Below are 27,143 nucleotides of genomic sequence, written 5' to 3'. Positions count from 1 at the left end.
TGGATGCAATTATATGGAATGTCAGGTGTGTCAATACTATGCAGGCCTTTGAAAGATTGATTCTTATGCAGAGACAACATCATTTTGAATTCATAGGAATATTGGAACCCATGCAGCAAGCTAATAAGGTGGAAAGATACAGAAGAAGGATAGGACTTGCTCAGGCAGTAGTAAATGTATCAAACAAAATATGGGCATTTATTGATGAGGTATATGAAGTGGACATTATGTACAACATGGTGCAGCAGTTGACTCTGAAACTATTTCGCACTGAAACACATGTAGAACTGATCCTAACATTGGTCTATGCAAAATGTGATCATATTGAGAGAATAGAACTGTGGGATTCATTGTATGCAATGGCATCTGATATGACTTCCCCATGGCTTGTGGGGGGAGATTTTAATATCATTTGGGATGAAGAGGAGAAATTTGGTGGTCTGCCAGTATCACTGAATGAAATAGATGATTTTAGGCACTGTGTAAATTCTTGTAACTTGTCAGATTTGTGGTTCAAAGGGAGCATATTTACCTAGTGGAATGGAAGATATGAGGATGATTGTATATTTAAAAGGCTTGACAGGTGTTTGGGGAATGTAGAACTGCAGGAAATTTTTCCAGGTTTGGAGGTCACTCATTTATCTAAGACTGGCTCAGATCACTGTCCCATGCTACTGAAATGTGATATTGAAACACCTCCTATCAAGAAACCTTTCTGATTTCTGAACTTTTAGACTAAGCATGAATCATTTAAAGCAGTGGTGAAAGAGAACTGGAGCAGATTTTTGTGCAAATCCATTTGTGTTGTTTAACCACAAACTAAAGAAGTTGAAGAAGGTTTTATCATCATGGAGCAGAACAACATATGGTGATATTTTTCAGAAGATTGCTAGCCTAGAAGAAGTGGTACATGTACATGAAAGACACTTTGAGGCATATCGAACTCAGATGAATAAAGAAAGATTAAAGAAGGTGCAGGCAGAAATGATGAAATATTTAGCACTAGAGGAGGAGTTCTGGAAGCAAAAAGCAGGAATGTCATGGTTCAAAGATGGTGATAGAAAGACCAAGTTCTTTCATGCTCAAGTTAGAGAAAGGAGGAAAAGGTTACAATTAAAGAGGATCCAAGATATTAATGGCAGCTGGTTGGAAGAAGATGAACAAATTGCAGAAGAGGCAGTTAATTTCTATAAGGAGCAATTCACAGAATCAAGAGTTCCATCAGTCTTTTATATCATGGAACATGTACCTAGATTAATAGAAGATGAGGAAAATTGAAAATTGATAGCAATCCCCACAAGAGAAGAACTTAAAAATGCAGTAAATGGCCTGAATGGGGAAGCAGCAAGTGGACCGGATGGATATACTGGAGCCTTTTATCAATCATGTTGGGATATTGTAGGAGAGGATATTTATGCAATGGTGCTAGCATCTTTTAATGGCCAGCAGTTGCCAAAATATGTCACTCATACAAACCTAGTACTTTTGCCAAAGAAGAAAGAGGTCACCACATTTTCTGATCTGAGACCAATCAGTTTAAGTAATTTCATCAACAAGATCTTTTCAAGAGTTATTCATGAAAGGTTGGTGGAGTTATTGCCTGGTTTAATTTCAGAAGAACAAGCAAGCTTTGTGAAGGGGAGGAGTATAGTAGAAAATGTTCTTTTAACTCAGGAGTTATAAAAGACATAAGGGTTAGAACAAGGGCTGGGCCAAATGTGGTGATTAAGCTTGACATGACAAAGGCATATGACAGGGTATCATGGTTGTTCTTAACCAAGATGTTGAGGAAATTTGGTTTCTGTGAAAGGTTCATTGGAATGATCTTTGATTTGGTGGGCAATAACTGGTATTCAGTATTGGTTAATGGCCAAGCACATGGGGTTTTTAAATCTTCTAGAGGTGTTAAACAAGGAGATCCCCTATCTCCAACTTTGTTTATCCTGGCTGCTGAAGCACTGTCAAGGGGCCTAAACTCACTGCACCTAAACTTATATTTCTGTGGCTTTGGACTTCCCAAATGGAGTCCAAAAATTAATCATCTAGCCTATGCAGATGACACTATCATCTTTTGTTCATCAGATGTTATATCCTTGAGGTTAGTGATGGAAATTCTCCACTTATACGAAGCGGCTTCAGGTCAGTTGATTAACAGAAGTAAATCAGCTGTATAGATGCACCACTTAACAGATTCGGAGGTTGTTAGAAAGGTTGAAAGGGTAACAGGCTTTGGGAGGCAAGAGTTTCCCTTCACTTATTTGGGTATCAACCTATGATTTCAAAGGTAATGGACAAGTTACAGGCATGGAAAGGAAAGATATTATCTATAGGGGGGAGAGCTATGCTGATCTCCAATGTTTTGCAAAGCATGCCAGTACACTTGCTGTCTGCAGTAAATCCTCCTAACTATGTGATAAATAGGTTACATAAGATCTTTGCCCAATTCTTTTGGAGCAGTGCTTTGGGAGGTCATAGCAGGCATTGGGCATCATGGAACACTTTATGTATGCCATGTGAGGAAGGAGGAATAGGTTTCAGGTCATTACATGATGTGTCCAAAGCACTCTTTTGCAAGCTGTGGTGGAATTTCAGGACTAAAGCTAGTCTATGGAGTTCCTTTATGTGTCAGAAGTACTGCAAGAAATTGAATGCAGTAGTTGTGCCATGGAGGAATGGGTCTCATGTTTGGAGAAAAATGCTTGAATGCAGAGACTTAATAGAGCATCAGATCTTTTGGAAGGTAAGAATGGGATCTTCAATGTTTTGGTATGACAATTGGCCTGGATTGGGAGCTCTGTATTTTTAGTTCCACAGAACTTTGGCATAGATGAAGATATAATCAATGTGAGGGACTTAGTGGACAATGGAGCATGGGATACTAATAAGTTACTGCAGACTCTCCCAGAAGAACTGGCCATGCACATAATAGAGAAGATTAATCCTCCATCCCAGGAAAATGTCCTTGATATTCCTTTTTAGATGCTTGAAACTAGAGGTAACTTTTCAGTGAAAACAGCATGGGAATACTTGAGAAGAAGAGAAGATCCTAGGGTAGCCTATAAGATGTTATGGGTAAAGGGGCTTCCATTCAAAATTTCATTCTTTATGTGGAATGTTTGGAAAGCTAAACTACCTCTGGATGACTTTATGAAGAAATTGGGCTATCTAATGCCATCTAGGTGCTGGTGTTGTGCTGAACCTAAGGAAGAATCACTTGTACAACTGTTCTTTACATCAAAAGCTGCAGAATTGGTGTGGAGATTTTTCTTAACTAGAGCAGGGATTGCAGTACATGGGTTGACACTACATCAAGCTATCACTAGGTGTTGGACAGCCCCAGTTGTGCCTAGACTAAAGCCAATTATGCAGGCACTACCAGCATGTATTACCTGGGAACTATGGAAAAGGAGGAATAGCTTGAAATATGGGGATGATGTTTCAGTAAGCAGGGTAATTTATCAAGTCTCAACAACATTGCAGAACTTGGTGCAACTAAGGAAGCTAGGTGTAAAGGTTCCTCACAGGTGGTCAAATCTTCTGTACATGATCGAACAGTATACACCAAAGCTGAAGCATGAGAAGGTGATATGGGAGCAACCAGAAGTTGGATGGATCAAGATTAACACTGATGGAGCATGTAAGGGAAATCCAGGAAGAAGTCCTATAGGTTTCTGCTTAAGAGATGAAGTAGGGGACCTCAAATATGCACAAGGTAAGGAGATCAATGAGGGAACAAATAATGAAGCTGAAGCAAAAGCAATTGTGGAGGCTTTGAAGATGTGCAAAACAATGAATTATAATCAGATATGGCTGCAGACTGATTCATTACTTTTGAAAAATATAATTGAGGGATCATAGAAGCCTCCTTGGTGCATTATTGATCAGGAAGATGAGATTCTGAGATTGAAAAATGAATTTAATTTCAGATATACAGGGAAGGAAACTCTTTAGCAGACCACCTAGCAAATCATGCTTTAGATGTGGGAGACATTGAATCCTATGAGTAAAATCAAATCAGTATAAGACTTCCTTTAATTAAGGAGTTAAATTCAAACGGTAATGGGCAGAAATCATTGAAGGAAAGAAATCAAGTAGAACACCATGTATACAATAGACCATTAGGGGTAAGTACATAGGGGTTTAATTAAGGGAAGAATCTTTGAAATACTCGGTTAACCAAATAAGGTAAGAAAACAATGTAAAGTTCCAGAATCGAAAATCAGTACATAGCAAATCAAAGAGTCAATGATTTCAAAATTACTGACTTAAGGAGAGTAACATGGGTTCCCATGAATAAACCAAGTTAAAGACAAGAGACTCGAAAGTCTAAAAGGGAAGTTTTCAAATTAATCCAAGAAACAAGGAATCAATAAAACAAGGAAAGAATCAATTACACGAGTGCAATCAGAATTACACAAAGAGGTTTGAAATCAGTCCAAAATTGAAGGTCATTTTAGAGGGAAATTTAACATATAAAAGAGTGCATAAACATTAGGTATGTAAGGCTAAACTCATGACAAAGAGAAAATATCATGCAATAGCAAACACGAAGTCAGTAGCTAATAAACATGGTAGTCACATAGGTCAATTTCATTAACTTAGTAATAGTGAAAAGAGAGAGTATCAAACAGTATGCAAAGAAGTCAAGTGGGAAGACCTTATAGTAGAGTTTAGCAGGAAGTCAAAATCACATAAAGAAGCAAAAGATTTCGAAATTCCGTCGAGCAACAGATGAAGCAACTTCATAAACTCGAATAGGTCCAAAGCAAATTAGGGTTTTGAAACCAATCGAATTCAGAGCATGAGGAACAAGTGAACCACATAGCAAATAATCTCAGAACTCGAATGAACCCCAAATTTTAGGGTTTTCACCATCAATCGAGTATAGAGATGAAAACAAGTAAATCAGACAGAGTACTAACAAAATAAATTCAGAAAGTCTCAAAAGGAACTAAGACCTTTATCATGCACATTCCAGTAGAAGAACAACATAAAGAAACACAGTAGAAGAACAACATAAAGAAACACAGTAGAACATGTTAAAAATCAGAAAAGCTTTGAAATAATTTAACAAAACCCTAAATCGGAAAAGATAAAGGTTCTGAAGGTAAAGTTTTGAAAGAAACCTTGAGAAAACGTTTAGGAGTTTAGAGTGAGCACAGATCTAAAACAGATCTAAAAGAATCGGAAGAACATCAAAGGTTAGGGTTTCAGAAGAAACCCAGATGGTGAGAAAGGCTTGTGAAGACATCGGTCTAAGCAGGAGAAGGCAAGAGTCAGGCTTGAATAACCATGGCTGGCCGGAGCAAGGTCAAAGATGGCCGGAAACAGCCATAGAACTAAAAGAATCCGAGGTCTGGACCAAGCTTCTTCAAGTTCTTGCCTTGAAACCATAATACTCGACCACATAGAAGTCAAGGGAGGTAGATACAGGCCTCCAATGGCTTTGGAAGCCATTGATTTGGACGATTTTAGGGTGGAAGCTGAGGGAGGCGGCTAGGGTTTGAAAGGAGCTTGAGAGAGAATTGGGAAAAGGGGGGAATTCAAAGGCGGCTACAGATGAAAAATGATTAGGGCTTTGGGGTAATTGCGAATTAAAAATGGTTAGGGAAATAGGGACCGTTGATTTGGGAGATCAACGGTTGAGATAAGAGAGGGTAGGTGGGAAACGGGTCTAGGTTGGTTTGGACGGGGTTTGGGTCAGGGTAATTGGGTTTAAAAATTGGGTTCAAATTGGGGGTTCAAATAAGGCTGAAATTGAAATAAACGGGGCTAGCATTTAAATAGCCATTTTTCCCTTGTTTTTTTTTTTACAAAAAATATTAGAATAATCTCTAAAAATAAATTAAAGGTACTAAAATGATTAATAATACGTAATTATTAAATTAAAAATACGGGAGATAATTTTATAATTATAAACACAATTAAACCTTAAAAGAGGCTAATATTGCAATTATATGCAATTTAGCTTTAAAAATACTAAATAAATTTATAAAAAATATGCAAAAATTATGTTAGCTATATCTTAGTATAGGTATGATAATCCAATAAATGAATTACCAGAATGATAATTTTTAGGAATAATTATTGGTTTTTCTTGATAAAATAGGGCAATAAATTGATTTAAAAATCTTATAAAAATTAAGGAAAAAATAATAAAACATTGGGACATACATATATATTGCATATACATGCTATTTTGAAGGTATTTTGCATATTAAAATATACAAGGAAAAATTGGGTATCAACAGCTGCCCCTCTTTACCCGGGAAGGATGAAAGAGTTGTCGGGTAAAGATATGATGGCCAATTTTGACCTGGCGAAACGTTTTGAAGAGGTTTGGCCGTGCTCTGGCTTCTGAGATGCCTACATATCCCTGGTCTTATAGGAATCATGTCATATGTAGTTCAGGATCCGTCGGCGGAATATGCCGACGGAGACTTCTCAAGAACGGATGCGATATTCAGGACGGGGTGAGTGGTTAAGGTCTGATAGGGCTGCGGGAACTGGAGTGGGATCGCTCCTGCCGAGATGGCCGTTGCTTGCCGGTTTACCTGCAAATAAGCGATACAAGCATATATTGTGTGTAAATATAAACGTGATGCAATTTCCCGTCGGACCATGAATGTTGTCTTTGGACTATTAGGATGACGTCCTTAGACCATGATTTCCTCGGCTATGAAGCGCATAATAATAAAGGATTCGCAGGCCATGAAATGATGCTCTCGAGCTACGAGAATGATGCCTCCGAACCATGATTCCTTTGAATAATGATATACAAAAGATTAAAGGGATCCTCAGGCAAATGGTGCCTCTGAACAATGACGCCCTCGGATAATCTGACGATCTTTCAGCCTATGAGATGCAGTGTTTGGCAATCTTTCAGCCCATGAGATGCAATAGGCGGCGATCTTTCATCCATGCAAATGTAAGTAAGGTGGCGATCTTTCAGCCATGTAGAATGTAAAGGCACCGATCTTTCAGCCATGCAGAATGTAAAGGCGGCGATCTTTCAGCCATGCAGAATATAAACAAGGTGGCGATCTTTCAGCCATGCAAATGTAAATAGGTGGCGATCTTTCAGCCATGCAAACGTAAATAAGGTGGCGATCTTTCAGCCATGCAGAATGTAAAGGTGGCGATCTTTCAGCCATGCCAATGTAAATAGGTGGCGATCTTTCAGCCATGCAAAATGTAAAGGTGGCGATCTTTCAGCCATGCAGAATGCAAATAAGGTGGCGATGTTTCAGCCATGCAGATGTAGATGGAGACCCTGTTTAGTCTCGGAAGGCAGAATGGTAGCCTTATGCAATGCAGAAAATGCAGATGGAGACATTGTTTAGTCTTGGAAGGCAGAATGGTAGCCTTATGCAATGTAGAAAATGCAGATGGAGACAGTGTTTAGTCTCAGAAGGCAGAATGGTAGCCTTATGCAATACAGAAATAAAATAAAATGGCAAATAGTAATTGAGTTTTCTTAGCTAATAGCAGGTTGCGATATTGTGACTGCTGGGGACATTGTGATATAGGGAATATCACCGGCGTGTATGGATAGCAAATACTGGTAAGTGCAACAATCCTGAGAGTTGTATTCATGAACAATGTTTGTCTCGTGGGTGTATAGTAAGCCAGATGCTTTCGCAATCCAGGTGTCTGCATTCAAAGAAAAATCGTGAGTTTTATAGGGGGGGAGGTTAGTTCGCATCCCCGCTGGCTCTGCTTGACCTGTTCAGCTCTGATCTGGTGATACGGTATTCATCGTTGGGGTAGCGTTGCTGAACAAGGCGATTTCGATAATAAACATGCATGACTAACATAAGTATATATTTAAGAAATAACTTTGAGATTAATCGAAGACGGTGACGTGGCTCAAGACATTGCGACCTCTCTTGCTACGGAATTTTGAGGGTCCTCCTCAAAATTCTGCCCCAGTTTAACGGGTTGATGCTTCTAACGGCTGCTCGCGATGATCGGCCAAAATTACTTCGGAATTTTGAGGGTCCTCCTCAAAATTCTGCCCAGTTTCCAATTGCGAGGGGAAATGAAATTTTTATATAATTGTGACCGAACCCATAGGGCTGCCTACGTATCCCCTCTTAAACGGGAACATATATGGAAAACATAAAGATCACATGTAGTAACGCTTGACTGCATCTGAATTGATCAGTTTTGGCCAAACTTCTCCGTCCATTTCGGCAAGTATAAGGGCTCCTCCTGTTAGAACCCGGTGAACCATGTACGAACCTTGCCAGTTGGGAGAGAATTTCCCTTTGGCTTCATCTTGATGCGGAAAAATTTTCTTTAATACCAGCTGTCCTGGTGTGAACTGTCTCGGCTTGACTCTTTTGTTGAAGGATCTGGACATTCTGTTCTGATAAAGTTGACCATTTCGCTTCAGTTATGAAGGTTGTTCTTATGTGTTATGAGAGAAAGGGAGTTATTATGGACCTTTGAAAGGTTATTGGCCTAGTTGGTGCAATCAGAAATTGGCTTGAGATCAGTGGATGGATTTAAATGTGAACATGGGCTTTATAGCAGGCTAGATGTGATCATATCAGCAATGCGCTCCTTCTTCCTGTTTGCATCTCTTTCTGGGAAATGGTTTTTGGCCCGGTCACTGAGAAATTAATGAAGGTGTCCCTCATTGAATAATCGGGCTACCTCCTCTCTAAGCTGCCTACAGTCCTCGGTCTTATGCCCGTGAGTACCATGATACATACACATTAAGTTGGGGTTCCTCTGAGAAGGATCTGTCTGTATAGGCTTGGGGTTGCGCATTTATATTGGGACTACGGATGCGGATTCCGGGAGTTCCCCCTTGATTGTTTACTTTGGGACTACGGGTTTGATTCCCGGGAGATCCCCCTGTACTTTTATTTTGGGACTACGGGATGGTATCCCGGGAGATTCCCCTGCACTTTTATTTTGGGACTACGGGACGGTATCCTGGGAGATCCCCCTGTACACTGATGATTGGGTTACGGGACGGTATCCCGAAAGATCTTTTGATATCGATATGAGATTTGGACTACGGGACGGTATCTCGGAAGTTCCATTGGACAGTTGAAAAGGGGCTACAGGACGGTATCCTGGGAGACCCCCCGTCGGTATTCTTGTAATTTTGCTGTATTTACTATGTGTTTCTATTTTTGTCTTGCAGTTCTATATTTCATTGATCTGTCTTATCACATCGCTGTGTTCATTAGTTTTCTTCAGACTTCGATACTGTTAATATCTTGCTATTTTATTGTTTCTGTCTCAGTAGGGCCCTGACCTTTTCCTCGTCACTACCCAACCTAGGTGAGGCTTGGCACTTACTGAGTACCGCTGTGGTGTACTCACACCTCTTCTGCGCATGTTTTTCATGTGCAGATCCAGGTGCTTTTGAGCAGGCGTATCGCCAGTAGCTGTCAGGGAGCGTATTGTGGAATTGAGGTATACATCTGCTACGTCCGCAGATCCGCAAAGTCTCCTTCTCATTTTATCCATAGTTGTTAGATGTTATTTCGATCCCTCTTTGTATTAGACTATTCTAGTGACTAGAGCAGTGTAAGATTTCTTATAGCCTGTGTTGCCCGTGGGTTTCCGGGTCTTGGAGGTTAATTTTAGTATTTTGTATTAAAATGTATGTGCCAGGCGGCAACTGTATACATTACTCATGTTATTTAGCTTCGAATATAAATTTCGCAAATGTCGTTACTTCCGCAATGTGTTAGGATTATCTAGACGTGAAGACTAGGTGCCGTCATGACGTGTTCACAATTGGTGAACTAGGGTCGTGACAAGTTGGTATCAGAGCTCTAGGTTCATAGGAGTCACGGGACATAGGCCAGTTTATTAGAGTCTCGTTGATCGGTACGGAGACGTCTGTATTTATCTACGAGAGGCTATGTAACTGTTTAGGAAAAATCTTCACTTCATTTGGATTCCTTGTCGTGCGATATTTTTGACATCAATTCTAAACTTCTGTCTTCTATTCTCTCACAGATGGTGAGGACACGCGCTACTCGAGATGATCAGGCACCCGCGCCCCCTGCTGCCGCCGCCAGAGGCCGGGGCCGGGGTAGAGGTCGAGGACGCGCACGTGGTGCAGCCAGACCACCTGCGCGAGCTGCCGCCGAGGTACCACTAGCAGATCCAGCCGGAGCCTAGGCACCTGGCACACCTACTACTGCCACTACTACTCCAGCGCTCCAGGAGACTTTGGCTCAGTTCATGAGCATGTACACCACCTTGGCTCAGGCGGGGTTGCTTCCCCTCGCTGCAGCCACATCCCAGGCCGGGGGAGGAGCGCAGACTCCCGCCGTCCGCACTCCTGAGCAGCGAGTGCAGGTTGAGCAGGTTCCCGAGATTATTCCCCATCGCCTGCAGCACCAGTTCAGCCCGAGGATGGGTCAGCTGCTTCAGAGGACGAGCAGCGGAAGCTTGAGAGGTTTAAGAAATATGATCCCCCAGTGTTCAGTGGCTTAGTAACAGATGATGCCTTGGGATTTTTGGAGGAATGTCATCGCATTCTTCGTACTATGGGCATAGTGGAGTCCAGCGGGGTCTCTTTCACTGCTTTTCAGCTTCGGGGAGCCGCCTATGATTGGTGGCGTACTTATAAGTTAGACAATCCAGTCGAGGCTGCTTCACTGACTTGGACCCAGTTCTCGGACATGTTTATGAGAGAGTTTGTTCCCCAGAGCCTCAGAGATTCATGGCGCGCAGAGTTTGAGCACTTGCGCCAGGGTGCTATGACAGTTTCAGAGTATGCCATCCGCTATACCAGGTTGGCTAGGTACGCACCGGCTTTGGTTGCTACTGTTCGAGAGAGAGTTCGCAAGTTCATTGAGGGCCTTATTCTGCCCATCAGGTCTAGCATGGCTCGAGAGTTGGAGATGGACATTCCTTATTAGCAGGTAGTGAGCATTGCTAGGAGGATTGAGCGTATGCTCGCCAGGGAGCGAGGAGAGAGGGAGGCCAAGAGGTCTCGAGAGTTGGGTCACTACTCTGGTGCCCGTACCCCATCAGCAGGTCATTATGGCAGAGGTTATTCGGGTCGCCCTGTTCATTCAGCTCTTCCAGCAGCCGGCAGTACTCCAGCCCTGCCTACCCCACAGGAGCCTTACTATGCACCTCCAGTTTCTAGCGTGCCTCCTGCGCGAGGTGCTTCCAGAGGTCAGTCCAGCAGGCCTAGTCCCAGCCAGTCACAGCCACCGCATCCTCCCAGAGCTTGTTTTGAGTGTGGCGATACACGCCACATGGTTAGGGACTGCCCTAGACTTGGTAGGGGTGCATCTTCGGCTAGGGGGGAGGTCGGGGAGATAGAGGTCGCCCTCGAGAGAGGGGCCAGGCCAGATATTATGCTATTCCTGCTCGTACTGAGGCTGTTGCCTCCGACTCCATTATTACAGGTATTATTCTAGTTTGTCACAGAGAGGCATCGGTTCTATTCGATCCGGGCTCTACTTACTCTTATGTGTCTTCTTACTTTGCTCCGCATTTGGGTGTGCCTCGGGATTCTTTGAGTGCCCCCGTTTATGTTTCTACTCCTGTGGGAGATTCTCTTGTTGTGGACCGTGTTTATCGGTCATGTTTGGTTACTATTCGTGGTTTTGAGACTAGAGCAGACTTATTATTACTCGGTATGGTAGAGACTTACCACTTAGCCGAATGGAGACTTACCACTTAGCCGAATGGATNTTTCCCCCAGAGCCTCAGAGATTCATGGTGCGCAGAGTTTGAGCACTTGACCCAGGGTGCTATGACAGTTTCAGAGTATGCCATCCGTTATACCAGGTTGGCCAGGCATGCACCGGCTTTGGTTGCTACAGTTCGAGAGAGAGTTCGCAGGTTCATTGAGGGCCTTATTCCGCCCATCAGGTCTAGCATGGCTCGAGAGTTGGAGATGGACATTCCTTATCAGCAGGTAGTGAGCATTGCTAGGAGGATTGAGGGTATGCTCGCCAGGGAGCGAGGAGAGAGGGAGGCCAAGAGGTCTCGAGAGTCGGGTCACTACTCTGGTGCCCGTACCTCATCAGCAGGTCGTTATGGCAGAGGTTATTCGGGTCGCCCTGTACATTCATCTCTTCCAGCAGCCGGCAATACTCCAGCTCCAGCTCCACCTCAGGAGCCTTATTATGCACCTCCAGTTTCTAGCGCGCCTCCTACGCGGGGTGCTTCCAGAGGGCAGCCCAGCAGGCCTATTCCCAGCCAGTCACAGCCACCGCGACCTCCCAGAGCTTGTTTTGAGTGTGGTGATACACGCCACATGGTTAGGGACTGCCCCAGACTTGGTAGGGGTGCATCTTCACAGGCTGCTCAGCCGCAGCGTGCTCCTCAGAGTTCTCAGGCCATGATCACAGCTCCAGTAGCTACCCCACCTGCCCAGCCGGCTAGGGACGGAGGTCGGGGAGATAGAGGTCGCCCGCGAGAGCGGGGCCGGGCTAGATATTATGCTATTCCTACTCGTACTGAGGCTGTTGCCTCTGACTCCGTCATTACAGGTATTATTCTGGTTTGTCACAGAGAGGCATCGGTTCTATTCGATCTGGGCTCTACTTACTCTTATGTGTCTTCTTACTTTGCTCCTCATTTGGGTGTGCCTCGGGATTCTTTGAGTGCCCCCGTTTATGTTTCTACTCCTGTGGGAGATTCTCTTGTTGTGGACCGCATTTATCGGTCATGTTTGGTTACTATTCGTGGTTTTGAAACCAGAGCAGACTTATTATTACTCGGTATGGTGGATTTTGACATTATTTTGGGCATGGACTGGTTGTCGCCCCACTTTGCTATTCTTGATTGTCACGCCAAGACCGTGACGCTGGCTATACCAGGTGTTCCGCGTATTGAGTGGAGTGGTACTTTAGATCACACTCCCAGTAGAGTTATCTCTTTTCTTAAAGCTCAGCGCACGGTTGAGAAGGGGTGTGTCGCGTATTTGGCTTATGTGAGAGATGTTAGTGTTGATACCCCTTCTATTGATTCTGTTCCAGTGGTACGGGATTATCCCGATGTATTTCCAGCCGATCTTCCGGGCATGCCGCCTGATAGAGACATTGATTTCAGCATTGATCTATTGCCGGGCACTCAGCCCATTTCCATTCCTCCGTATCGTATGGTTCCTCCTGAGTTGAATGAGTTGAAGGATCAGTTACAGGAATTGCTTGGTAAGGGTTCTATTCGACCCAGTGTTTCACCGTGGGGTGCTCCTGTTTTGTTCGTGAAGAAGAAGGATGGTTCCATGCGCATATGTATTGATTACCGCCAGCTGAACAAGGTTACAGTGAGGAACCGTTATCCTTTGCCTCGCATTGAAGATCTGTTTGACCCGCTTCAGGGCGCACAGGTGTTCTCTAAGATTGACTTGCGCTCAGGTTACCATCAGTTGAAGATTCGGGAGCCAGATATCCCGAAAACTGCTTTCAGGACTCGGTATGGTCATTACGAGTTCCTTGTTATGTCTTTTGGGCTGACTAATGCCCCGACAGCTTTTATGCATTTGATGCACAGTGTATTCAGGCCATATCTTGACTCGTTCGTGATTGTTTTTATTGATGATATTCTGGTGTATTCCCGGAGTCGGGAAGATCATGAGCAGCATCTGAGGACCGTGCTACAGACCTTGAGGGAGAAAATGTTAAATGCAAAGTTCTCAAAATGTGAGTTTTGGCTGAGTTCTGTGGCATTCTTAGGCCATGTGATTTGTAGCGAGGGTATTCGGGTGGATCCGAGGAAGGTAGAGGCCATGCAGAGTTGGCCCAGGCCGTCCTCAGCTACAGAGATTCGCAGTTTCCTTGGCTTGGCAGGTCACTACCGTCGTTTTGTGGAGGGATTTTCATCGATTGCTGCCCCTATGACTAGATTGACCCAGAAGGGTGCCCCATTTCAGTGGACAGAGGAGTGCGAGGCGAGCTTTCAAAAGCTCAAGACAGCTTTGACTACAGCCCCTATCTTGATGTTGCCTACCGGTTCGGGGTCTTATACAGTTTATTGTGATGCTTCACGGGTTGGACTTGGAGCGGTGTTGATGCAGGACGGTAGGGTGATTGCCTACGCGTCCAGACAGTTGAAGGTGCATGAAAAGAACTACCTTGTCCACGACCTTGAATTAGCTGCTATTGTTCACGCTTTGAAGATTTGGCGCCATTATTTGTACGGGGTGCCTTGTGAGATCTATACTGACCATCAGAGTTTGCAGCACATGCTTAAGCAGAAGGACCTGAACATGCATCAGAGGAGATGGTTAGAGTTGTTAAAGGATTATGATATTACTATTCTTTATCACCCGGGCAAGGCCAATGTGGTAGCGGACGCCTTGAGTCGCCGGGCGGAGAGTTTGGGAAGCTTGGCATATTTACCAGCTTCAGAGAGGCCTATGGCGATGGATGTTCAGGCCTTAGCCAGTCAGTTCGTGAGATTGGATCTTTCTGAGCCCAGTCGGGTTCTAGCCTGTGTGGTTTCCCGGTCTTCCCTATTTGGCCGTATCAGGGAGCGGCAGTATGATGACCCTCATTTGCTTGTCCTTCAGGACAAGGTTCAGCGTGGTGATGCCAGAGATGTGACCATTAGAGATGACGGAGTATTGAGGATGCAGGGCCGGATTTGTGTGCCCAATGTTGATGGCCTTCGAGAGTTGATTCTGCAGAGACCCATAGCTCGCGGTATTCCATCCATCCGGGTGCCGCGAAGATGTATCAGGACCTGAGGCAGCACTACTGGTGGAGGCGGATGAAGAAAGATATAGTTGGCTATGTGTCTAGATGCCTCAACTGCCAGCAGGTGAAGTACGAGCACCAGCGCCCGGGTGGGTTGCTCCAGCAGATAGAGATTCCGGAGTGGAAATGGGAGCGCATCACCATGGATTTTGTATCTGGACTTCCACAGACCTTGAGGAAGTTTGATTCCATTGGGTTATTGTGGACCGGCTGACCAAGTCCGCTCATTTCATTCCTGTGTGTACCACTTATTCATCGGAGCGGTTGGCGGAGATTTATATCAGGGAGATCGTCCGTTTGCATGGTATTCAAGTTTCTATCATTTCAGACAGAGGTACTCAGTTTACATCGCGGTTCTGGAGAGCTGTGCAGCAGGAGTTAGGCACTCGGGAGGAGTTGAGCACAGCATTTGACCCCCAGACGGACGGACAGTCCGAGCGCACTATTCAGATTCTTGAGGACATGCTCCGTGCGTGCGTGATTAAGTTTGGAGGGTCTTGGGATCATTTCTTGCCATTGGCGGAGTTTGCTTATAACAACAGTTATCAGTCCAGCATTCAGATGGCGCCGTATGAGGCTTTATATGGCAGGAGGTGTAGATCTCCGGTGGGTTGGTTTGAGCCGGGTGAGGCCAGGCTATTGGGTACAGAGATGGTTCAGGATGCATTGGAGAAGGTCAAGGTGATTCAGGACAGACTCCGTACAGCCCAGTCTAGACAGAAGAGTTACGCGGACAGGAAGGTTCGTGATGTTTCATATATGGTTGGTGAGCGGGTTCTGCTTCGAGTCTCGCCTATGAAGGGCGTCATGAGGTTTGGAAAGAAAGGGAAGCTGAGTCCGAGGTTTATTGGCCCTTTTGAGATCTTGAGGCGAGTTGGGGAGGTTGCTTATGAGCTTGCCTTACCTCCCAGCTTGGCCGAAGTTCAACCGGTATTTAATGTTTCGATGCTCCGGAGGTATCACGGTGATCCACCGCACGTGTTGGATTTCAGCTCAGTCCAGTTGGACAAGGATCTATCCTATGTTGAGGAGCCAGTGGCTATTTTGGACAGGCAGATCAGAAAGTTGAGGTCAAAGAACATAGCTTCAGTAAAGGTTCAGTGGCGGGGTCAGCCGACCGAGGAGGCGACTTGGGAGATCGAGCAGGATATGCGCAGCCAGTACCCGCATCTTTTCACTACTTCAGGTATGTTCTCTATGCTCGTTCGAGAACGAACGAATGTTTAAGTGTAGGAGGATGTAACGACCCGGCCGGTCGTTTTTGGAATTTACGCCCCGATTCCCCATTTACCGCTTCCCCTAAGTTCATTTCTGCTATTTTGAAATGCCGGGACGTTCGGTGTTAGGATTCGGAGTGTTCTGGGACACTTAGTCCCTAAATGAGAGCTTAAGTGTTGAAAGACGGTCTGTAATTGGAACAGTGTGAAGACGACCTCGGAATGGAAATCCGATGGTTCTGTTAGCTCCGTTAGGTGATTTCGGGGTTGGGAGCGCGTTCGGCATGTTATTTGGAGGTCCGTAGCTCATTTAGGCTTGAAATGCCGAAGTTTGGATTTTTGAAGTTTCTGGTCCGATAGTGAGTTTTTTATCCGAGGGTTGGATTTGAATTCCGGAAGTTGTTGTAGCTCCTTCATGTCATTTGGGATGTGTGTGCAAAATTTCAGGTCATTTGGACGAGGTTTGGTAAGGTTTTTGATCGAAAGCGTATTTGGTTAGAATTTAAAGTTCTTAGGCTTGAATCCTTGATTTAATCGGGTTTCCGGTGTTGTTTGGGGTGTTTTGAGGATTGGTGCAAGTTCGAATAAGGTATTAGGTGGTATTGGTGCTTTTGGTTGAGGCCCCGGGGGCCTCGGTATGATTTCGGGTGGTTAACGGGGAAATTTTCTAAGTTGTTGCAGCTGGTATGTTTTCCCTTCTGGTATTTTCGCTTCTGCGGTTTGGGAACCGCAGAAGCGGAGCCGCAGAAGCGGCTTCCTCATCGCAGAAGCGATTATTTGGCTTCCCCTCGGAGACCGCAGAAGCGGTCATCTTTCCGCAGAAGCGGAACCGCTGGAGCGGTCATGCGTCTGCAAAAGCGGAATTTCCCCCTTTAATGAGAAACCGCAGAAGCGGTTATTTTGCCGCTTAAGCGGGACTGCAGAAGCGGTCCCTTGTCCGCAGAAGCGGAAATGTCTGGGCAGAAATAGGAAATTTCGAGGGTTTAATTTCATAAGTTTGAAAATCAATTTTGAGCTCGGGCAAGGGCGATTCTGAGAGGATTTTGGAGAGGAGATTATTGGGTAACATTTCTATGATCCTTTCTAATTATATTCTATCATTTAGTAGTTAAATCCACCTTTTAAACTCGAATTAAGGATCAAAAATGGAAGAATTTGGGTGAAAGTTCATTGTCTAAACTATTGGGTTTTGAGGGAGCATTCGACCTCCGATTTCTGAGATTTTTATATGGTTAGACTCGTGAGAGTACGAGGTTTCTGAAAATGTGAAAATTATTTGGTTCCGAGACGTTGGCCTGAGGGGCGTTTTGGTCATTTCACCTATTTTCGCGCCTTAGCTTTAATTTCAATAGTGGAATCAGTTGTTTGCAATATTATTTACGATTTGTAATTTAATTTAATAGATTTGGGCCATTTGGAGTCGGATACTCGTGGCAAGGGCATCGTTCCCTAGTTGACTTCGCACCGGTTCGAGGTAAGTGGCTTGCCTAACCTTCTGTGGGGGACTTCGTCCCTTAGGATGTGTTAATTGGTAATTGAATGCCTTGAACGTGAGGTGACGAGCGCGTACTTGAGCAAATTGTTGGAACCCGGATTTTTTTTTTTTACTTGAATACTTGATTTGGATCCACTTTCATATTTGCCTTACTTTACTTGCTTTTATAGCCTGTGCTAGCATAGAAGAGCATGTTTAATTGATCCAAGTTGCCTTTCTGTTTAAATTGTCTTAACTGTGATTACGTGGAGCATGTTAGGCCAGTATTATTTGATGCCTTGTATTGTTGTACTTAAATTTCTGAATAATTCGTTGATGTTGGTTGCGCATTTATATTGGGACTACGGATGCGGATTCCGGGAGTTCCCTCTTGATTGTTTACCATGGGACTACGGGTTTGATTCCCGGGAGATCCCCCTATACTTTTATTTTGGGACTACAGGACGGTATCCCGGGAGATTCGCTTGCACTTTTATTTTGGGACTACGGGACGGTATCCCGGGAGATCCCCCTACACACTGATGATTGGGTTACGGGACGGTATCCCGGAAGATCTTTTGATATCGATATGAGATTTGGACTACGGGACGGTATCCCGGAAGTTCCATTGGACAGTTGAAAAGGGGCTACAGGACGGTATCCTGGGAGACCCCCCGTCGGTATTCTTGTAATTTGCTGTATTTACTCTGTGTTTCTTTTTTTGTCTTGCAGTTCTATATTTCATTGATCTGTCTTATCACATCGCTGTGTTCATTAGTTTTCGTCAGACTTCGATACTGTTAATATCTTGCTATTTTATTGTTTCTGTCTCAGTAGGGCCCCGACCTTTTCCTCGTCACTACCCAACCGATTTTAGGCTTGGCACTTACTGAGTACCGCTGTGGTGTACTCACGCCTCTTCTGCGCATGTTTTTCATGTGCAGATCCAGGTGCTTCTGAGCAGGCCTTACCGCCAGTAGCTGTCAGGGAGCGTATTGGGGACTTGAGGTATACATCTGCTACGTCCGCAGATCTGCAAAGTCTCCTTCTCATTTTATCCATAGTTGTTAGATGTTATTTCGATCCCTCTTTGTATTAGACTATTCTAGTGACTAGAGCAGTGTAAGATTTCTTATAACCTGTGTTGCCCGTGGGTTTCCGGGTCTTGGAGGTTAATTTCAGTATTTTGTATTAAAGTGTATGTGCCAGGCGGCAACTGTATACATTACTCATGTTATTTAGCTTCGAATATAAATTTCGCAAATGTTGTTACTTCCGCAATGTGTTAGGCTTACCTAGTCGTGAAGACTAGGTGCCGTCATGACGTGTTCACAATTGGTGAACTAGGGTCGTGACATTGAGTCAAAACACTTTATGGCATTCACGCTTAGGTCACGTCAACTTCAAAACATCGCGAAAAATGATAAATTTAGAAGTATTGCCAAAATTTGATTGCATTAATTTCAAATGTCAAATATGTGTGGAATCAAAGTATGCTAAGCATCCTTATGAGTCCGTTGAAAGGAATTCAAGTCCTTTAGACTTAATTCACACAGATATTTGCGACATGAAGTCAACACCATCTCGCGGTGGAAAAAAGTATTTTATTACTTTTATTGACGATAGCACGAGATATTGCTATGTTTATTTACTTAATAGTAAAGATGAGGCAAATGATGCTTTCAAGCAATACAAGAGTGAAGTTGAAACACAACTAAACAAAAAGATCAAAATGATAAGAAGTGATAGGGGTGGCGAATATGAATCTCCTTTTGAAGAAGTATGTTTGGAAAATGGCATTATTCACCAAACAACTGCCCCTTACTCTCCACAATCTAATGGAATTGCGGAGAGAAAGAATCGAACGTTGAAAGAGATGATGAATGCGTTGTTGGTAAGTTCAGGTTTACCACAGAACTTATTGGGGGAAGCTATACTTACAGCTAACCGAATAATCAACCGTGTACCTCATAGTAAAACACAGTCCATTCCCTATGAAAAATGGAAAGGAAGGAAGCCCAGCTTGAAATACTTCAAAGTGTGGGGGTGTTTAGCTAAGGTACAAGTTCCTAAACCTGAAAGGTTTAAGATAGGTCCAAAAACGGTTGTTTGTATTTATTGGATATGTAACCAATAGCAAGGCATATCGTTTTCTGGTTCATAAGTCAGAAAATCCTGAGATTCACGTTAATACGATAATAGAATCAGATAATGCTGAATTCTTTGAAACTATTTATCCATATAAAAAGGAAAGTGAAGTGACCTACCAAAAGTCAAAACGACCTCGGGAGGAAATAACAGATGGTATGCCTAATGAGGAAAATCCGAGAAGAAGTAAACGTCAACGGACATCTACTTCGTTCGGTCCAGATTTTCTGACTTTCCTGCTAGAAAATGAGCCTCATACCTTTAAGGAAGCAATGTCTTCCTCAGAAGCACAATATTGGAAAGAAGCTGTCAATAGTGAAATAGAATCCATATTGAGCAACCATACCTGGGAATTGGTTGATCTTCCTCCAGGTAACAAAACATTGGGTTCTAAATAGATTTTCAAGAAGAAAATGAAAGACGATGGTACTATTGACAAATACATTTTCAAGAAGAAAATGAAAGACGATGGTACTATTTTCAAATCCATCAAATGGATGTAAAAACAGCCTTCTTAAATGGTGATCTAGAGGAAGAAATTTACATGAAGCAACCCGAAGGGTTTGTGGTTCCGGGAAAATAAAAGAAGGTGTGTCGACTTGTTAAGTCCCTTTATGAACTAAAACAATCACCCAAGCAATGGCATGCGGAATTTGACCAAACAATGTTGTCAAATGGCTTTAAGATTAATGAATGTGATAAATGTGTTTACATTAAGAACGTTCCAAATCATATAGTCATTGTTTGCTTATATGTTGATGATATGCTAATAATGAGCAAAGACATTGCCGACATTCAAGCTACTAAGCGTATGCTTGCTAGTAAGTTTGATATGAAAGACTTAGGAGTTGCCGATGTAATTCTAGGAATTAAAATCTAGAGGACTCCTCAGGGTCTAGCTTTGTCTCAATCACATTACGTGAAAATGGTACTTGAAAAATTCAAACACTTGGAATTTAGAAGTGCAAGAACTCCAATTGACTTAAATCATCATCTTATAAAGAATAAAGGTGAAAGTACGTCTCAATTGGAGTATGCTCGTGTGTTGGGAAGCTTAATGTACATCATTAACTGTACACGACCTGATATAGCTTGTGCAATAAGTAAACTTAGTCGATTCACAAGTAATCCAAACAAACATCACTGGGTGGCAATGAAACGAGTTCTGGGATATTTGGAATATACCCAAGACTACGCTTTGCACTACAATAAATATCCTGCGGTTATCGAAGGATATAGTGATGCAAATTGGATAACCGACTCAACAGAAACAAAGTCCACAAGTGAATACGTTTTCACTGTTGGTGGAGGAGCAGTATCTTGGAAGTCTTCCAAACAAACGTGCATCGCTCGCTCTTTAATGGAATCAGAGTTTATTGCTTTGGATAAAGCCAGTGAAGAAGCTGAATGGCTTCGAAATTTCTTAGAAGAAATTCCGTTCTGGCCAAAACCTTTGGCTCCTATTCGCATACATTGAGATAGTGAGGCTGCAATAGGACGAGCAGGGAGCGTTATGTATAACGGAAAGTCTCGTCATATACGACGAAGACATAACACCGTTAGACAACTACTTTCTAGTGGAATTATCACTATTGATTATGTAAGATCAAAGGATAATGTGGCGGATCCGCTTACAAAAGGCTTAACTAGAGAGGGAGTTGAGAAATTATCTAGGGAATGGGACTATGGCCGAAGACAAGTCAACATGGCGGTAACTCTACCTAGAATTTTGGATGTTCCGAGATCTAGGTTCAAGGAGCTCAAACAAAGTTGTGATTGACCGGTTCAACATTGTCAAAGTAAAATCTTTGGTCCCTTCTCGTGATGAAGACAATGTTCAGTAACAAGGATAGAACTTTACACGTTCTTTAATGATTACCTAAGTTTGATGTGGTATTTATCAAATAGTGTCAATCTAAAGGATTACACGTTTAGGAATCACCTATGTAAGTGTGAAGTGGAAGCCGCTTCAATGAGAATTCTGTAAGGCCAATTCTGTACGCACTTAAGAAACCAGGCGGTGTTCATGGCTGAAACTAACACAACAATGAGAACCAAAAGACGGCTAAGGGTTGGTTGTGTGACATATGGTTGTCTAGGTATACACTAAAGTTCGACGGTTCAAAGATATCAAATCTACCGATTGACCGAGTATATCCGACATATGTTCACTACGGAAAGTTCAAAGGGAAACCTACTTATCCAAATGCAATTAATCCTTACTTGCAAATCACACAGCTTTTATCTATGATCATTCTTGTTATAGCCATTCCCATTTATGTAGAGGATTGTTGGACTTTAAAGCATTGGGCTTCAAAGACTTTAAGCATTGGCTTTAAAGTCTAAGAGTGTTAATTGGAAATGGTGGGAAATAAAATGGAGGGAAATGAAAATTTGAATGAAGTGAGCTTTTGTCTTGAACTTTGTCCCTCATTGGTGAGGGACAACTACATTTGTGTGTATATATATAGAATCACTTCTTAAAGCTCTTAAAAGGAGTTGAAGAGAATGAACCTTCGCGCCGTCGTCGTCGCTCGCTCGGCTCGGCTTCGGCTTTGGCTTTGGATTTGGATTTGGATTTGGATTTGTCAAATGATCGATCGATAAGATTATGTTTGGTCAAAATTTATTTAATTAATTATTTAATAATTAATTGAATGTCAGTTAGTTAGCCGCTGTCCGGGCGTGACCGCGGTAGGACCGCGCCAGAACACTGCTGCAGATTCAGAAGGCCACTCTGGCCGCGGTCCTGGCGTAACCGCGGTAGGACCGCGGCAGGACGCACAAACTTCTGAACAGAAACCTTTTCCAGAACAAACATCACGCCTCTTCCAATAATTGCCTATAAATTCTGAGGCATGGCTTCGTTTTTAACACACTGAAAAAATTACAAAACTTCCTTCTTTCTGAAAATACTGCATTCTAATTCACAGTCTCTCTCTCTCAAATTCGTAAGTGTGATTTTGCTCCGTTTTTTGAGTTCGTTGGTATCCTGCAGTTTGTATTACCACAGTTGCAGGAAGGTTTATTCCGTTTCATCCTGGGAGGATTTAATCCATTACCTTGGAAACGTGTGAGGGGGTTAAAATTCCTTAAGGACGCACAAGCAAATTGTGGACTCGGAATATTTCTTATTCTTTACTGTTTTCCAGTTTCTTTTATTCTTCTAACAGTTTTTTTGATTTTGTGTTTTAACACAGTAGCGGATCACAAGCTTAAGGAATTTTAACTAACGTTTCTGTGTTGAAATATATATTATAAAATGTTATCTTTTTTTTGTATACTGGTTTGGAGACTAAAGCCTTCGTGCTTTCTACTCCAATAATTGTTCTGTCCGGTTTAAAGTATATCAAAACTTTACCGGAATAATAAACGTACGGGTTTGAAGTATATAGAAACTTAACCATTGTTACGTGTTGGATGTTTGGTTTGGTATTCAGTTTGAAGATATCAAAACTTCACTGATTTTACAAAATTCTGTTTTGTTTCCAACTCTACAGAAAAATGACGAATGAAAACCAAACTAATGGAAATGTTGAGGAAACGGGTGCTACTGTTACGAATGTTGCTGCCTCGTCAAGCCGTTCAAGTCCTGCTCATGCTATGGCACCAGCAGAAAAACCTGGAAAGTTTTCCGGAATCGACTTCAAACGTTGGCAAATGAAGATGCTCTTCTATCTTACTACGTTGAGTTTGCAACGATTTATCAAGGAGGATCCTCCGGTCCTGGCTGAACGCACTCCGGATGACGAACGATTTGTTGTAACTGAAGCATGGAAACATTCTGATTTCTTGTGCAAAAACTACATTTTGAGTTGTTTGGAAGATAGCTTGTACAATGTCTATTGTGTCATGGAAACTTCAAAAGCGTTATGGAATGCGCTTGAGAAGAAGTACAAGACTGAGGATGCCGGACTTAAGAAGTTCGTGGCTGCAAGGTTTTTGGATTTCAAGATGATTGAAACTAGATCGGTCATAACTCAAGTCCAAGAATTACAAGTCATTGTGCATGACCTCCATGCTGAAGGTATGGTCATAAATGAGGCCTTTCAAGTCGCTGCTTTCATTGAGAAGTTACCTCCGTTGTTGAAGGACTTTAAGAACTATCTTAAACACAAGCGGAAGGAAATGACACTAGAAGACTTGATTGTTCGTTTGAGGATAGAAGAAGACAACAAAAATGCTGAAAAGAAGTCACGTGGAAGCTCGACAATAATAAGGGCTAACATTGTAGAGGAGGCGCCACCAAATAAGAAAAGAAAGAAATCTTCTGGACCAAAGAATTATCCAAGCAAGAAAAAGTTCAAGGGTAATTGCCACAACTGTGGAAAATCTGGGCATAAGGCCGTGGATTGTCGTGCACCAAAGAATGATAAGAAGAAGAAGAATCAAGCTAACATGGTTGAAAATGCTGAAGAAATGGAGGACTTGTGTGCCATGTTGTCTGAATGCAACTTGGACCCGATGAGACAATTTTCATGGGAAATTCGTCTACAGAGAAAATTGAAGGAGTTGGACCCGATGAGACAATTTTCATGGGAAATTCGTCTACAGAGAAAATTGAAGGAGTTGGCAAGATTGCGTTGAAGATGACGTCGGAAAAAATAGTGACTCTAAACCAAGTTCTCCATGTTCCAGAAATTCTCAAGAATCTTGTGTCTACCTCACTTATTGCCAAGAATGGATTCAAATGTATTTTTGTTTCTAATAGTGTTGTACTAAGTAAGAATGATATGTATATAGGAAAAGGTTACCTGAATGAGGGCCTTTTTAAGCTAAATGTAATAGTAGTTCCTATCAATAAAGTTAATGTTTCTTCTAACTTACTTGAGTGAAACGATTCATGGCATTCACGCTTAGGTCACGTCAACTTCAAAATATTGCGATAAACGATAAATTTAGAAGTATTGCCAAAATTTGATTGCATTATTTCCAAATGTCAAATATGTGTGGAATCAAAGTATGCTAAGCATCCTTATAAGTCTGTTGAAAGGAATTCAAGTCCTTTAGACTTAATTCACACAGATATTTGCGACATAAAGTCAACACCATCTCGCGGTGGGAAAAAGTATTTTATTATTTTTATTGACGATAGCACGAGATATTGCTATGTTTATTTACTTAATAGTAAAGATGAGGCAATTGATGCTTTCAAGCAATACAAGAGTGAAGTTGAAACACAACTAAACAAAAAGATCAAAATGATAAGAAGTGATAGGGGTGGCGAATATGAATCTCCTTTTGAAGAAATATGTTTGGAAAATGGCATTATTCACCAAACAACTGCCCCTTACTCTCCACAATCTAATGGAATTGCGGAGAAAAAGAATCGAACGTTGAAAGAGATGATGAATGCGTTGTTGATAAGTTCAGGTTTACCACAGAACTTGTAGGGGGAAGCTATACTTACAGCTAACCGAATAATCAACCATGTACCTCATAGTAAAACACAGTCCATTCCCTATGAAAAATGGAAAGGAAGGAAGCCCAGCTTGAAATACTTCAAAGTGTGGGGGTGTTTAGCTAAGGTACAAGTTCCTAAACCTAAAAAGGTTAAGATAGGTCCAAAAACGGTTGATTGTGTATTTATTGAATATGTAACCAATAGCAAGGCATATCGTTTTCTGGTTCATAAGTCAGAAAATCGTGAGATTCACGTTAATACGATAATAGAATCAGGTAATGCTGAATTTTTGGAAACTATTTATCCGTATAAAAAGGAAAGTGAGGTGACCTACCAAAAGTCAAAACTACCTCGGGAGGAAATAACAGATGGTATGCCTAATGAGGAAAATCCGAGAAGAAGTAAACGTCAACGGACATCTACTTCATTCGGCCCAGATTTTCTGACTTTCCTGCTAGAAAATGAGCCTCGTACCTTCAAGGAAGCAATGTCATCCTCAGAAGCACAATATTGGAAAGAAGCTGTCAATAGTGAAATAGAATCCATATTGAGCAACCATACCTAGGAATTGGTTGATCTTCCTCCAGGTAACAAAACATTGGGTTCTAAATGGATTTTCAAGAAGAAAATGAAAGACAATGGTACTATTGACAAATACAAGGCAAGACTTGTTGTCAAAGGATTTAGACAGCGAGAAGGTCTTGACTATTTTGACACATACTCGCCGGTAATTGATATTTCTGCTGTTTTCATTAAAAATCAAGGGTTCCGCTTCTGTGGTCTTAAACCGCACCTGCAGTTTCCGCTTCTGCGAAATACTCACCGCTTCTGCGGTTTCTCACAAAAGACCCAGGGCCGCATCTGCGATAGAAGCCTCGCAGGTGCGTAACCGCATCTGCGGTAGATCCTCCGCACCTGCGGAAAAAGCTGAGGGAGCCCAAATTCGTTCCTGCGATGCTAAGGCCGCTTCTGCGACTCCGCTTCTTCGGTTCCCAAGCCGCAGAAGCGAAAGTACCAGAAGGGAAAAACTTCAGCTGCTGCAACACTTCTCAAATTTTGCCGTTAACCACCCGAAATCATCCTGAGGCCCCCGGGGCCTCAACCAAAAGCACCAATAACACCTAATACCTCATTCAAACTTGTACCAATCCTTAAAACACCTAAAACAACACCGGAAGTCCGATTAAATCAAAGATTCAAGCCTAAGAACTTCAAATTCCAACAAATGCACTTTCGATCAAAAACCTAACCAAACCTCGCCCGAATGACCTGAAATTTTGCACACACATCCCAAATGACATGATGGAGCTACTGCAACTTCCGAAATTCCAATCCAACCCTCAGATACAAAAACTCACTATCGGACCGGAAACTTACAAAAATTACAAACTTCGGCTATTTCTAGACCTAAATGAGCTACGAGCCTCCCAAATACATTCCGAACACGCTCCCAACCCCGAAATCACCTAACGGAGCTAACAGAACCATCGGATTTCCATTCCGAGGTCGTCTTTACACTGTTCCGATTACGGACCATTTTTCAACTCTTAAGCTCTTATTTAGGGACTAAGTGTCCCAAAACACTCCGAATCCCAACACCGAACGTCCCGGCAAACCAAAATAGCAGAAATGAACTTAGGGTAAGCAGTTAATGGGGGATCGGGGCGTAAATTCTTAAGACGACCGGCCGGGTCTTCACATCCTCCTACACTTAAACATTCGTTCGTCTTCGAACGAGCATAGAGAACATACCTGAAGTAGTGAAAAGATGAGGGTACTGGCTGCGCATATCCCGCTCGGTCTCCCAAGTCGCCTCCTCGGCCGGCTGACCCCGCCACTGAACCTTTACTGAAGCTATGTTCTTTGACCTCAACTTTCTGATCTGCCTGTCCAAAATAGCCACTGGCTCCTCAACATAGGATAGATCGTTGTCCAACTGGACTGAACTGAAATCCAACACGTGCGACGGATCACCGTGATACCTCCGGAGCATCGAAACATGAAATACCGGATGAACTCCGGCCAAGCTGGGAGGTAAGGCAAGCTCATAAGCAACCTCCCCAACTCGCCTCAAGATCTCAAAAGGGCCAATAAACCTCGGACTCAACTTCCCTTTCTTTCCAAACCTCATGACGCCCTTCATAGGCGAGACCCGAGGCAGAACCCGCTCACCAACCATATATGAAACATCAAGAACCTTC

Source organism: Nicotiana attenuata, chromosome 8 (genome assembly GCF_001879085.1).
Source record: "Nicotiana attenuata strain UT chromosome 8, NIATTr2, whole genome shotgun sequence".
In the NCBI taxonomy this organism is placed as follows: domain Eukaryota; kingdom Viridiplantae; phylum Streptophyta; class Magnoliopsida; order Solanales; family Solanaceae; genus Nicotiana; species Nicotiana attenuata.
The sequence above is the reverse complement of the archived record's forward strand: the minus strand, read 5'-3'. Positions refer to the sequence as shown.